A 14092-nucleotide genomic window follows, 5' to 3' on the forward strand; every position below is an offset into this window, starting at 1 on the left:
TAGTGTTCTAAAATGTCTTATTCATGAATAAGCCAATATTTTAAACTTCAAGCACAATCAACTTCATTACTTGAAATCTGTGATCTTATATTTGCCATGTATTTGAACACTTTTAAACTCTTAATGATGAAAATGAGACTGTTAGTTAAGCTAGATGACATGACTAGGGTTATATACATTGATTATTACAGCATGCTTGAGTCAGAAACTCTTGCTTCTGCAATTGGTGATGAGATATCTACCTCTACGTCTCTATCTATCTATCTATCTATCTATCATCTTTCTACTCTTCTAGTTCTCCATTTCTCCCAACATCCTACAAACCCTAAATTAAAAACATAAATAAAAAATGCTGTGACTTAAATATTTAAAAACTGGATAGAAGGGCTTCTCTGGTGGTGCAGTGGTTGAGAATCTGCCTGCCAATGCAGGGGACACGGGTTTGAGCCCTGGTCTGGGAAGATCCCACATGCCGCGGAGCAACTAAGCCCGTGTGCCACAGCTACTGAGCCTGCGCGTCTGGAGCCTGTGCTCCGCAACAAGAGAAGGCCGCGACAGTGAGAGGCCCGCGCACCGCGATGAAGAGTGGCCCCCGCTCGCCGCAACTAGAGAAAGCCCTCGCACAGAAAAGAAGACCCAACACAGCCCAAAATAAATAAACTAATTAATTTAAAAAACAACTCGGTAGAAGTATTTATCCACGGTTTAATTTTTCCCCAAAGCTACAATCCCTAGACTAAAACCACATGGGTGAATCATGCCTATATGTGTAAATACACTTCTTGCGTATTACATACATCCATGTATATACCATGTTGGGATACATATAGTAGGCCTTTATCACATACTCCTAAATGAGTACACGTGACTGGATGAAAAGACCAATGTATCTCACATTCCATTTCCTTTTGCCTGTTGCCGTCAATGAGACACAGACCTCAGCTTAAAACTCCTATAGCAGAGAAAGGCTTTTGGCTCTCAAAAGTCCAAGTGCTCAATCATAAAAAAACCTAGAGGGTGAGTCTCCCCTTCAACTCATCATTTCCCCAAAGATCCACAGTTTAGGGAGCGAGCAAAAAGAAGAGAATTGGAGAGGAGGTGAGGGGAGGTTAACTAAACTCTAGTGTGCCTTGACAGGGGGTTACCAAGGGCTGCTCCCTCCTCCAGGCTGAGGCCCGGGGCAAAAGGTGAAGAAAAGGGTGGAAAAAAAAAACCAGATGGGATCATAGGCACTGAAAGTGGTGAGCATCTATACTCCCTTGCCCCTCCAACCCACTCGAAGGCTGGGGAGGCAGCCAGACACAGGGTCACCTGGAACACCTGCATGTGCCGGAGTGCTGGGTACATGGCCCCAGGCAGCCTCACAGAGCTATGCCCTGACTTCTGACAGCGCCAAACCCTGGGAGCCTTGCAGCCTCCCTGCATGGGCAATGGGATAGCAGATAGGAATGAGGATTTTATTCATTGGAGGAAGAGCCATCATTGGATAGACAATGACCCAGACCAGATGCCCCCTCCTACCCAATACCTGGGCCCAGCAACTTAGGAGGGAGAGGGAAACTTCCCTCGACTGAGGTTGTTTCCACATAAGATATACCAAGTATGGTTTTAAAGAGACCAAACAAACTTATATATTTTATGACACTAAGTTTGTGGCCTTAAATACAGTTCCATTATAGATAGATAGATAGATATCAAATACAATCTTTCATATACTTAAATTATATACATTCTCTATTTTATGTTTCTAGTTTGGAATTTTGCTGAGGAAACAGACAATTAGGAGAGTGGGCTCTTCTATTTATGATGGAGACTTGGGAGACTAAACAGGAAATTATCACAATATAACTGTAGTTACAATAAGGAAAACAAAAAAGAAGATGTGTGTGTGTGTGTGTGTGTGCGTGTGCGTGCGCGTGTGTGTGTGTGGTGTAGATAGACAGATAGGCAGAAATATTGAGCTACCACCTCTCTGCCTAGAGCAGTTATTTTAATGAAGAGGAAAAGCCAGATTGTCTCTAAAGCTTTTGTATAAACCTGAACAACACATCAGGTTTCTTCAATCCACTTTGCCAGCCTCAGCTATGCATTTAATCTTGTGGCCTCTTGTGCTCTCCCAGAGGACAGGCAGAATTCCGACTGTAACTCCAGTGCTGGATCGCACTTTCTGAAACAATCAGATGGTGGGAGATGCATGGGCTTAGTTTGACCCAGCAAGGCTTTTTCTCCATTAAGGACAAAGCATGAATAAATCAAACACGCTTTCTGAAAGTTTTGAGACAAAGCACAGATCTTAGGCTTCCATTCAGGAAGAAGGAAATGATACATTTATTTATTAAAATATGAGAGAAAAAAGAAGAATGTTTCTGGTTTCTCTTCATGAATCACTTAAATTAAAAAAGACGTAGATCTGTGAAGAGCAACCTAGGTAGATTATGAGAGAGGCAAAATGGTGGAGTGGCTGAAAGCACGGACCCTGGAGTCAAATGCCATGGATTCAAATCCCAACTCTGCCTCAGTTTGGCCTCTGCACCTCAGTGTTCCTCCTTGTAAAGTAGGGTTTATAACGGTACTTACCTCATGGGATTGTTGTGAGTATTAAATGAGTACTCTGGGGCTTCCCTGGTGGCTCAGTGGTTAAGAATCCGCCTGCCAATGCAGGGGACACGGGTTCAGGCCCTGGCCCGGGAAGATCCCACATGCTGTGGAGCAACTAAGCCCGTGCACCACAACTACTGACCCTGGGCTCTAGCCCCCTCGAGCCACAACTACTGAGCCCACGTGCCACAACTACTGAAGCCCATGTGCCTAGAGCCCGTGCTCCGCAACAAGAGAAGCCACTGCAATGAGAAGCCCGCACACTGCAACGAAGAGTAGCCCCCGCTCACTGCAACTAGAGAAAAGCAACGAAGCAGCAACAAAGACCCAAAGCAGCCAGAAAAAATAAATAAATAAAATAAAATAATAAAAAAATAAATAAAATAAATGAGTACTCTGTCAGAACCTAGATTAGTAAGCATTATGTGTGTTGCTTGTTATTGCTATTTATTTTAAAAGGTTAACAGGCCAAGAGCACCAGCTTACTTTCCACCACATAGGCAGAATTGGAGGGAACAACCTGGGAATCAATATAATGGATTCAGGTTAGGCATAAGGAAGAACTTGGAAAGTTTTTGTTGTTGTTTTTTAAGTTCTGGAGTAGTTCACCAAAGAAGTTACCAGGACTTGAAAAATGCCTCTTAAGCAGGGTAGTTAGTAATTTGATCAGCATAATTTTGGTGTAAATTTGTTGCCCTAGAGGCATCTCAGATGAGTGCAAACCATCTTGATCTGGATGGCTTGGAATTTTATTTAGTTGTCTCTTCTGACTTTAAATTAGCAATGTCACTGGTGATGATGGTGAATGGTTTGTCATTTCCTAAAGGTAAATTCGTCCTGGTGGTGGACCAACTGCATATTCAATCCCCAGAGAAGAGACTGCTACTAGAATATTGTTAAAGTTTTCTTCATATTCCAGATGATGAAGATTTACAAAGAGCATTTCAACACTCATGTGACCATTCAGGATGATTTTCCATGTGAGTTAATGCTATTGAACAAAACAGAAACTGTCTTAAAGTTTTCCTAAACTCAGTTGTGTGTCTTAATACATGCTCCCCAGTTGTTTGGAAACATGTCAAGAAGACACAGTACAGAACAATTAAAATAAAAAATTGAAAACTAGGTTCCTGGTACTGTCTGTAAGCTTCTAGTGGTTTGCCAAAAATAAAACCAGGAACCAAAAACCATCTGTGGTCAGTTAGTCTTTTGGCCACAACTAATTCAAAGGATGCTTTGAGATCAGGGGAGTAAAGCGTTCCACATCTTGGGGCCTGGCTGGTTTTACGGGGTAACCCTTTCCTAAAGATCAAAATACTAACAAACAAAACCAGGCAGTTTGCACGAGTTATAACTGACCCCAGTGTTGTCATCATAGAAAGAGTAACACAGCATTCAATCCATATACTGTGCAAATCATAGAGTTGAAAGGGCCTTAACAATACCAAGGTCCACCACTTCCCCCCAATTTACAGATGGCAAAACTGAGGCTCCAAGAGCTCAAGCTCTCTATTGAAGGCATGACAGCTTGCTGGTGGCAGAGCTGAGCTAGGAATTCAAAAGTCCTGCCTAGCTCTCCAACTTCATCTCACACCATTCTCCTTCTCCCTCCTTACACTCTAAGAAAAGTTGTCTCCATTCTCTCCAACCAGACCAGGCTTGATCACACTTCAAGCCTTGGCACTTGACATTTCCTCTATCTTCCACCCCGCCACACACATTCCTGTGGCTCCTCCTTCTGTGAGGTGTCACCTCAATTATGAACTTTATTCCCTAATTAGTCCCTGATAACCCACCAATTGCTGTCTATTTATTGTATCACCCTGTTTAATATCTGAAATTATCTTCTTTATTAATTATTTATTTTTCTGTTGTCTCCCTGCCGTTCTCAGGTAACCTCCAGGAGAGCTGGGACCTTACCTGTCTTGTTCCTTACTGTATTTCCTGCTTCTAGAATGGCGTCTGGTACAGCGTATGTACCCAATGAACACTGTTGACTGCAAAAAGGAAGAAAAAAACTTTTTAAGAGTCCCTCTGCTTATCTGGATCTTCTGATTACACCATGCTGCAACTTTTATTTAACACAGCATAAATAATAGCTACTATTTATATTTTCGAATGTTATATTTTCAAGTGTTACATTTTCAAATGTTCTGTTAGGCCTTTTTCAAATCTTATTTCATTTAATCTTTGCAACAATCCTAGGTGTTGGTGTAATATCCTTGTTTTTCTGATGCAGAAGCTGAGGCTCAGAGAATTGAAGCGTCTCAAACAAGTGGCAAAGCGGCGTTCAAACTCATGCTTGTCCGACTGGAAAGTAATCAAACCTAAAGTAAGCATACTTGTAGCATGCTTTATTTATTATATCTGTTCCCAAGTGTTCAATATCGTGGCCATATCAGTAAATGCCATTACAGAACACTTACCACATTGAGAGCTCAGAACGAGTTTTACTTTCATATTAATAATGAAGCAGTCAGTCGAAAGTACAGAGATGTTTATAATTGCATTGATCTTTGAATGGTCAAGTAAGCTTTGGCATTCTCATTTGTTTAGGATTTGATTTGTTTGTTGTGTCTGCCAGGACTCATGAGAGGAAAGGAGAAATCGTTGCTGTGAGGAGAGAGCTGCAGACTCAAGTCTGATAGGCCAGGAGGAGCTGATGTCAAGTTTTGGATTCGGCCCTGCAACTGTGCAGGAGGCCTCGACCTGTAGGCAGTGGGCTCGGGGCTGATTCATTCAGGCTATGAATCAGGATCTTAAGAAGAGTTGAAAACAGGACCCATGACCCTAGTCTTGTTCTCTGTTCCGACTGCTAACTGCTGACTGCCATCAGCTCCCCACGCTGTGAATATGGAGAGCTCTGTAAATGCTGACTGACAAACAGGCTGAGAGATAATTGGACATCATTTCTGGCTGGCAGACTTTTTTGACTCTTTTCAAGGCTAGTAAAACTTTTCTGCCTTGATTCTTACATCCTGGCCATTCTTAGAGAAGGGAGGTGGGACTCAGAGGAGGGTCAAACAGTTGTTCACTTCAGGTACAAGGACGTTTCCAGTCCATCCAGAGAGCACCAGGGGGAGAAGGTTCGGGAGTGGTGGCACCGGTCGAGTCAGCTGCCACGGATCCTGGCCATGGTCACGGGCATCAGGCACATTCGTGACCACCCCTGGTGGGCAGGCAGCATCTTCCACAGACTCTCTCCCTCACGCCCACTCTCTTTCCTCACCCACCTCAAGCCCTCAGTTCTTACGTTACCACCATCCCTTCCTGCTAGGCTGTCTCCTGAATTACACTGTGCTAAGAGTCTCTTCCCCAGCCTAGAGTTCTACTGCAAGAGCCATTTCCAGGACTGGAGCTTCAGAAAGGGTAGTGTCCGCTGTGTTTTTTTTTTTTTTTTTTGTGGTACACGGGCCTCTCACTGTTGTGGCCTCTCCCGTTGCGGAGCACAGGCTCCGGACACACAGGCTCAGCGGCCATGGCTCACGGGCCTAGCTGCTCCGCGGCATGTGGGATCTTCCCGGACCGGGGCACGAACCCGTGTCCCCTGCATCGGCAGGTGGACTCTCAACCACTGCGCCACCAGGGAAGCCCCCCACTGTGGTTTTTAAAAAAATTTTTATTCTTATACAATTTTTAAAGGTTACTTTCCATTTACAGTTATTAAAAAATATTGGCTATACTCCCCATGTTTTCCCATCCATCCTTGAGTCTATCTTACACCCAATAGCTTCTACCTCCCACTCCCCCGCCCCTATGTTCCCCCCACCACTGGTAACAAGTTTGTTCTCTAGATCTGTGAGTCTGCTTCTTTTTTGCTATATTTACTAGTTTGTTGTATTTTTTAGATTCCACATATAAACGATACCACACAGTATTTGTCTTTCTCTATCTGACTTATTTCACATAGCATAATGCCCTCCAAGTCCATCCATGTTGCTGAAAGTGGCAAAATTTCATTCTTTTTTACGGCTGAGTATTATTTCACCACATATATATATATACCACATCTTCTTTATCCATTCACCTATTGTTGGACGCTTAGGTTGTTTCCATGTCTTGACAATTGTAAATAATGCTGCTATGAACATTGGGGTGCATGTATCAGTTGAATCAGTGTCTTCGGTTTTTTGGGATATATACCAGGAGTGGAATTGCTGCGTCTATTCTTAGTTTTTTGAGAAAATTCCATACTGTTTTCCACAGTGGCTGCACCAGTTTACATTCCCATTAACAGTGTACAAGGGTTCCCTTTCTTTTTCTTTCTTTTTTTTAAAATAAGAGGCTGCTTGCAATATTTTATCCCTTTTTTCCTTTATTTTATTTTATTTTATTTATTTATTTTTGGCCTCGCAGCGTGGCTTGTGGGATCTTAGTTTCCTGACCAGGGATTGAACCTGCACCCTCAGCAGTGAAAGAGCGGAGTCCTAACCACTGGACCACCAGGGAATTCCCCTCTTTTCTCACTATATTTGTTTTTATCCAAATATCTCCTTCGGAAAATCCCTGCATTGATGCTTACCTATAATAACACAGGTGTATACAAAGGTTACCCAAGGACTCAATGCAAAAGAAGGAAATTTATTTTTTAGGCCCTTCTAAAGTCTCAAACATCTTTTGTGCAAAGTAGAACAATGGGGATCAGATCATGAGCCAGCCTTATATTCTCTAGTGCCGGGCACCACAGAGCAATGAGATGCAGGGAAAGATATAAAGCCGGATTTTCAAATATGTTAATGATCAGAGGAAAGAATACTACTTGTACATTAAACATTAAAAGGGAGGGGCGAAATATTTTTCTTCAGCAATTTTGGGATGGGAATATAGGAGAAGACAGTAGAGTGTGAAATTTTAATGAAATATTCTGGCTTTTAGGAGGAAAAGCAAATGAAGAGGGCTGGAAGGAAAGCAGGATATACTGAACGGAGCTAGAGGTCAATCTAAGAGGAGTGGTTTTAGGATTAGATTAGACAGGAGGCTGGTTTAGGGAATTTCATGGGCCAGAATCCTGGGGTACCACTGTGCCTGGGGAGGCTGCATATGCTTCAAAGTCAAGGAGTGGGGCTTCCCTGGTGGCGCAGTGGTTAAGAATCCTCCCGCCAATGAACATGGGTTCAAGCCCTGGTCCGGGAAGATCCCACGTGCCGCAGAGCAACTAAGCCTGTGTGCCACAACTACTGAGCCTGTGCCCTAGAGCCTGAGAGCTACAACTACTGAGCCCACGTGCCACAACTACTGAAGCCTGAGCGCCTAGAGCCCGTGCTCCGCAACAAGAGAAGCCACCGCAATGAGAAGCCCGCACACCGCAACGAAGAGTAGCCCCTGCTCACCGCAACTAGAGAAAGCCCGCAGGCAGCAACGAAGACCCAACGCAACCAAAAAAAAAAATAAATAAAATAATTTTTTTTTTTAAAATAAAATAAAATTTTAAAAAAGTCAAGGAGTGGATATGGGGCTCCAGTAGGAAAGGACTCATGTGTGCCAATTGAGATTTTCCAGCGACAGAGCTGGGGAGGACGGGCAGATTTTCAGGCAGGTACACGGAGCACCTGCACCTTGATTGACCCATCAGTCATGCAGCTCACAGAATTAGCACAAACATGGGAGCTGTTCCCAGGGTTGGCTGAGCTGTTACTGAGGGTCAGAGGAAGCCTTAGTTGTGGGCTTGTCAGGCTGAGCTCTGATGTGGCCTACGAGTGAAGTGGGGTGAGATGGTGCCCAGACTAGGGCACACCAACTGAGCGCCTAGAGCCCGTGCTCCGCAACAAGAGAAGCCACCGCAATGAGAAGCCCGCACACCGCAACGAAGAGTAGCCCCTGCTCACCGCAACTAGAGAAAGCCCGCAGGCAGCAACGAAGACCCAACGCAACCAAAAAAAAAAATAAATAAAATAATTTTTTTTTTTAAAATAAAATAAAATTTTAAAAAAGTCAAGGAGTGGATATGGGGCTCCAGTAGGAAAGGACTCATGTGTGCCAATTGAGATTTTCCAGCGACAGAGCTGGGGAGGACGGGCAGATTTTCAGGCAGGTACACGGAGCACCTGCACCTTGATTGACCCATCAGTCATGCAGCTCACAGAATTAGCACAAACATGGGAGCTGTTCCCAGGGTTGGCTGAGCTGTTACTGAGGGTCAGAGGAAGCCTTAGTTGTGGGCTTGTCAGGCTGAGCTCTGATGTGGCCTACGAGTGAAGTGGGGTGAGATGGTGCCCAGACTAGGGCACACCACACAGGGATGGGCAGTGGGCCCCAAGGGGACATGAAGAGGCTCATGAATCCAGATGCCTACAAAGAAGGAAGGGAGTCCACATGAGCATCTGGGGAACTTGAACAGGAAAACAGGTCTTTGCCCTACTTTCAGGGGCTTATTCTCATCCTATCCTGGTTAGAGCTCGTCTCTGCATGGGCTGCCTAGAGAGAAATGCAAAGAGGTGACTTGCTGGAGAAGCCCTCAGTGGAAAAGCAGATATCACGGATAAACATTAGAAAAAAAAGCAGATAAACATTACCAGTGTTTCCCTCCGTTAAGGGCTGGAGCTGGAAGCCAGGCAGCTAACTGGAAGGGACCAAAGGGGGATGGTCTGGAACAGACTGGGATGGTTTATGTTTATGCTAAGTTATTAGAGTAACTGAGGCTGTGCACCCATCCCTCACCTTGGCTGTATCCGTGGGGTGGAGGCTATGGGACCAGGTGGGCTGCAGCTTGTGTCACGTGGAGCCCATGTTGTGAGAACGCAAGAGTGATGACTTTAGTGGCATTGTCTTAGCAGCTGGATCAAACCTGACCTGCAACACCAATTACTACTGGCTTTCAGATACATGAAAAATACATTTATTATTATTATTGTTATTATTGCCAAACTGAATGGGATTTTCTGCTTTTATTTTTTGACATGGTTTTAATTGATGTATTAGGGAAGGGTGAAGGGAGCAAAGCCTACAGGAGGAGTTATGATGAGCTACAGAGGCCTCTCATTTCAGGAACTGGGTCTTCTAGGAAATAAATCCTACTGACTTCTCTAGGGATGGTGGTTTTGAATATTACTTAAGAGCAGTCCCCTGGGGTGAGGACTTCCCTTTGGAAGCAGCAGCTCATACCAAAAACCGAACATAAGCTATGCAAGGCCAGTAACCATGTCCGGAAAGTGAATGGTAAGAATGCCATTACTTTATGTTTGATTTGTTTTTTGAGCTTCCCTAAAAAAGATGGGAGGTGGGTCAGAATTTCTTGTACTCTGCTAAATGTTTTGTTGAATTCATCTGAGAGGTTGGAGAAAACTCACAAAATTGGCCCTTCCAGATTGTTCTCTAGCTTCTGAGAAAGTAAGACAGCTGGCTGAGCGTGGGTGGTGCCAGGAGAAGGCACAGAAGTGTTCCTGGTAGAAGGCCCCCCAGCGTGATCTTTCGGAAGAAATGTGCTCCTGGGACCAGGATCCACCATGCAGCCTCAGCCTCTCAGTCCCCGGGGGCACTGAGGCTGCTTTTCCAAAGAACTCTTTGGTTAGGGTTCAAAAAAGCACTCACTCATCCCAGGGAAAAAGTCACCTGCAAAGGAAAACTCCACAGGTAGGCAGTCAGTCTCCTTCAGTGGCCTGACGTTACCAAGAGACGGAAGCTCCCCAGTATTTCTATTCCTCTTTCACGGCTTGTATTTTCTCCAATGTTAAAATGCAAATGCTACCGGGGTAAAGGTATTTTACCTGGGAAAGGAATGTCTTTGTGACCTGCCCTGATTTGAAGCCACACCCCCTTGTAGGACTGACCTTGGGAAGATCCTAAGGAGTTCATTGTTTCTTGGGCGGAGATTGCTCCCTGGAAAAGGAGGTAGTCTGGGCAGCTGCAAAATGCTGAAGAGTGCCTGGAGGTCCTTTACAAAGGCCTTCATTACATTGTTAACCTCCGCAAAAATGGAAAGAACTAGATTCATTTTTCTAAGAATGGTAGGTAGGGGTCACATCATAAAAGCCTGGAGATGTCACGCTCGGGAATTCAGACCGGATACTGCAGAGAACTGTTCCAGAAGGGGAGTGACTGGCTCAAATACACCTTAAGGGAGTCCCTTCAGGCATCAGGATGAATGGGAGGAAGGTGGGAGGATTTTACAATAGTCTAGGAGGGAGCTGAGGGGGACCTGATATTAAGCTGGGACTGCAGGGGATGGAAAGGAGAGGGTGGGTTCAAAAGAGAGGAGCTAAGGCTGACTTGTATTGCTATTTAAATTGGAGGTTGAAGTAAACATATTGAAAATCAGCAAAGTTGATTTGAGAGTATAATGCTAACACCGAACAAGGCTTTCCTTGCGGGGAGTGGGATAAGATTGGGGATCCTGATGAAATGAAGGATTAAGCTAAGCAGGACGGCTGGGGGGATGGGGATCGTAGTTAGGACTAAAGTCCCCACTCGCTCTTTGATACGGACAACTGAGGTTTGCTCGGTACTGTGAAAGGAGCCATGAAGATGCAGCTTCCAGACTCCAAACATACTGGCCCCCTGGACCCCTTCTGTTTGGGAATTCTGGAGCCGCCTTAGCACTAAGCATTCTGTAAACTGCTGCACGGTTTTTGCAACAAGCATGGTTGTTTGCAACCATGCAAACAAGCATGCAACAAGCATGAAGATTAGTGACCCTGGCTTCTTGCTTACCTATACATTAAATATGTATATTCTGCTTTATAATCATTACCACGGAGTCATATCTAGGTGGGTGACTTCTTGAGGCAAAGAACAGAAAAGTGTCTTTTACGACGTAGAGTGTCAACTAGAGAGGAACATCATAAAGAAGCACTCACAGCTTAGCTGTGTCATAGGTCAGTGCCACCCACCGCCCAGGGGCTGAGGGCTGCTGGTAATTGTTGCAGCTTCACCCATTGTCTCCCAGGCGTATCAGGCCTTGGCAGGATGTGGTGGGTGCCACTCTCTGCTTTCTTTGAATGCTCTCTCTTTCCACTCCGGCCAGTTCATTAGCTACCAGCAGGCCGCGGCCTCCTCTCCCACTGCAGCCACCTGACACCGCTTTGGGCTTTGTTCCCGCCCTACTGGAACTCGGTGGCAAAATCAGATCCAAGTCAGCATTATCATGGGGACTGCAGAAGCAGCCTGTTCTCGGGGTTTAGATGTTCTTCCGCATTTGGCTTTTTTTTCTCTGCTGCCATCCCAGCGATCTCCCCGACCTCTCCCTCGGGCTCTGACTCTAACCTATCCATTGGAGGTCTACCATAAACTGCACTCTGTTTGGGGCGTCTCAAAAGGGGCCCGCACGTAGGGACGAGGCAAATCAGCTGGAGAGAGAGGAATATGCACTTAACCCCCTCTTAAGGCACACAATTCTCTGTCCCCTAGTCTCACTGAGACTTCTCCTCTTGCCTGTGTGGACGTAAGTGCCAATTCAGAGGTATGATTCAGGAAAATAAAATATTGCTTCTTGTGGGAATCATAGAGAGCCTTCTGTTCGCATTTTTGGGAAAAGTGTAGACCAATGTAGGTAATGTACACATGACCTGGGTGTATAGGGTATAGGAAAGCCTCATCTACTGGGACAGAATACCTTTCATTATGGTTGGTCTGATTCATTTTTATGCCATACAAATGTTAGCCGAGTTTTTTGTTTTTAATTTTCAAATTTTGGGGTAGCTAGATCCTAGGATTATAAATGGAACCGTCAGGAAACTAGATAAATGCAGGTGAGGGGTGGAACAGATGTCTAATTTCAACGTAAACCTGAACAATGTGGTCCTAACAAAACCTATTGATTTTTAGTTTCTCGTCCCTCCTCTGCAGCACAGGAGAGAAACCAGCAGAAAAGATGAACAAAATTCCCAAGGGAGTTTCTAGTTCTTTTGTTTTTCTTCATCCACTCATCTCTCCACCTTGAAGAAATTATATTTAGGACCCTGGTGAAATTCCACCGCAAAGCATTCCTTTCAGACCTTTTGTCCCGTAAGAGAGAAAAAAAGCCGTTCCAAAGAGCTGATCTCACCTTTTTGCTGGAGGCTTCTGAGCTCTGTCAGTCCAGAGAATATTCTGCTAATTAGTCAGACAGCCGGTGAGTTCGGGCTGCTTGGTTTTTAAGGGAATAGGAATCGTACAAAGTGTAAGCATCTCTGACAGCTGGGATTTCTGCTTTCAGTTCCTTTGAAAGCAGAAATCCCAACTGAGTTCCTCTCCGGTGTGATCAAAAAAGTCCAGCCCTTCTGTGGTTCTGAGTAGCGCAGAGGATTTGAACACAGGCCTGTGTGTGGGATGGAAGAGGAAACTTGCTAGGAGACAGGTCTCGGCTAAACTGCAGGGCTGAGTAGTGGGAGAACGGGGCTTACCCTTTTAGGCACTGAAGAGTGAATCAGAATTTCTTGGCTCATTTACTCCCATCATTTGGACTGGGTTGGCTTATTGCCCTTGGTCATCTTTAACTTTTTCCTGTGTTCTCGTGGGACTTGTCATATACCAGTGAATCACAGCATAGGGCTTTAGAATCAGACAGACGTGAGCTCCAATCCTAAGTGTCCCTGCCTACTTTGGGTGAGATTCCTAATCTCTATAAGCCTCAGTGTTTTCATCTGTAAAATGGGGATAATAATAGCATACAGGGTTACTATGAAGATTAACCACAATAAAGCATAATGAGTAGCTGGCCTATTGCCTAATCCATTGTAGGTGCTCAAGAGGTTATCTCCCTTCCTGGTCCTGGCTTTACAACTTAATAGCTGGGAGACTTTTAGCAAGTCATTTAAATGTTTCTGGCATCAGTCTTCCTTATCTTTAAATTGGGTAGAAGGAGAACACAACAATAATTCCTGCTCACTGGGATGATCTGAGGTGTCCGGACACATGTACCTGTGGTTATGGGCGATGGCCACCACTGTGAGACCTGACCAGTGGCTCAGGGGTTGACCTCACAGCCATTGCTCTTATGGGATGCAAGAGTGTCTGGCTTATGTTTGAAAGGGGTCAGAGGGTGTGTCTCCCCAGAGGTGGGACAAGCCTGAGGGCATACTCCTTGCAGGCGGACCTCCTAAAGGCAAATAGTAAATTGCTTTTCCTTTGTAAAGCATGATGGTTAATTTTTATGTGTCAACTTGGTTGAACCACAGGATGTCCAGACGTTATTCTAAGATGTCTGTCAGGTTGTTTCTAGATGAGATTAACATTTGAATGGGGGGGTAGAGTGAGTAAAGCAGATCGCCCCGCCCAATTGTGATGGGCTGCATTCCATCCATGGAAGGTCTGAACAGAAATAAAAGGCCAAACCTCAAGGGAGTAAGAGGGAATTCCTCCTGCCTGAGTGCCTCTGAGCTGGGACATTGGTCTTTTCCTGCCTTTGGACTTGAGCGGACACATCAGCTCTTTCTGGGTCTTGATTCCTACTGGCCTTCAGGCTGGTACTTACTCGATCTGCTCTCCTGGGTCTCCAGCTTGTCGATCTTGGGGCTTCTCCATAGAAGAAGTAGCCTCCATAACCACATGAGCCAATTCTTTTTTTTTTTTTTTTTTTGGC

Source organism: Neophocaena asiaeorientalis, unplaced genomic scaffold, assembly GCF_003031525.2.
Source record: "Neophocaena asiaeorientalis asiaeorientalis breed wild unplaced genomic scaffold, Neophocaena_asiaeorientalis_V1.1 scaffold118, whole genome shotgun sequence".
Lineage (NCBI taxonomy): Eukaryota > Metazoa > Chordata > Mammalia > Artiodactyla > Phocoenidae > Neophocaena > Neophocaena asiaeorientalis.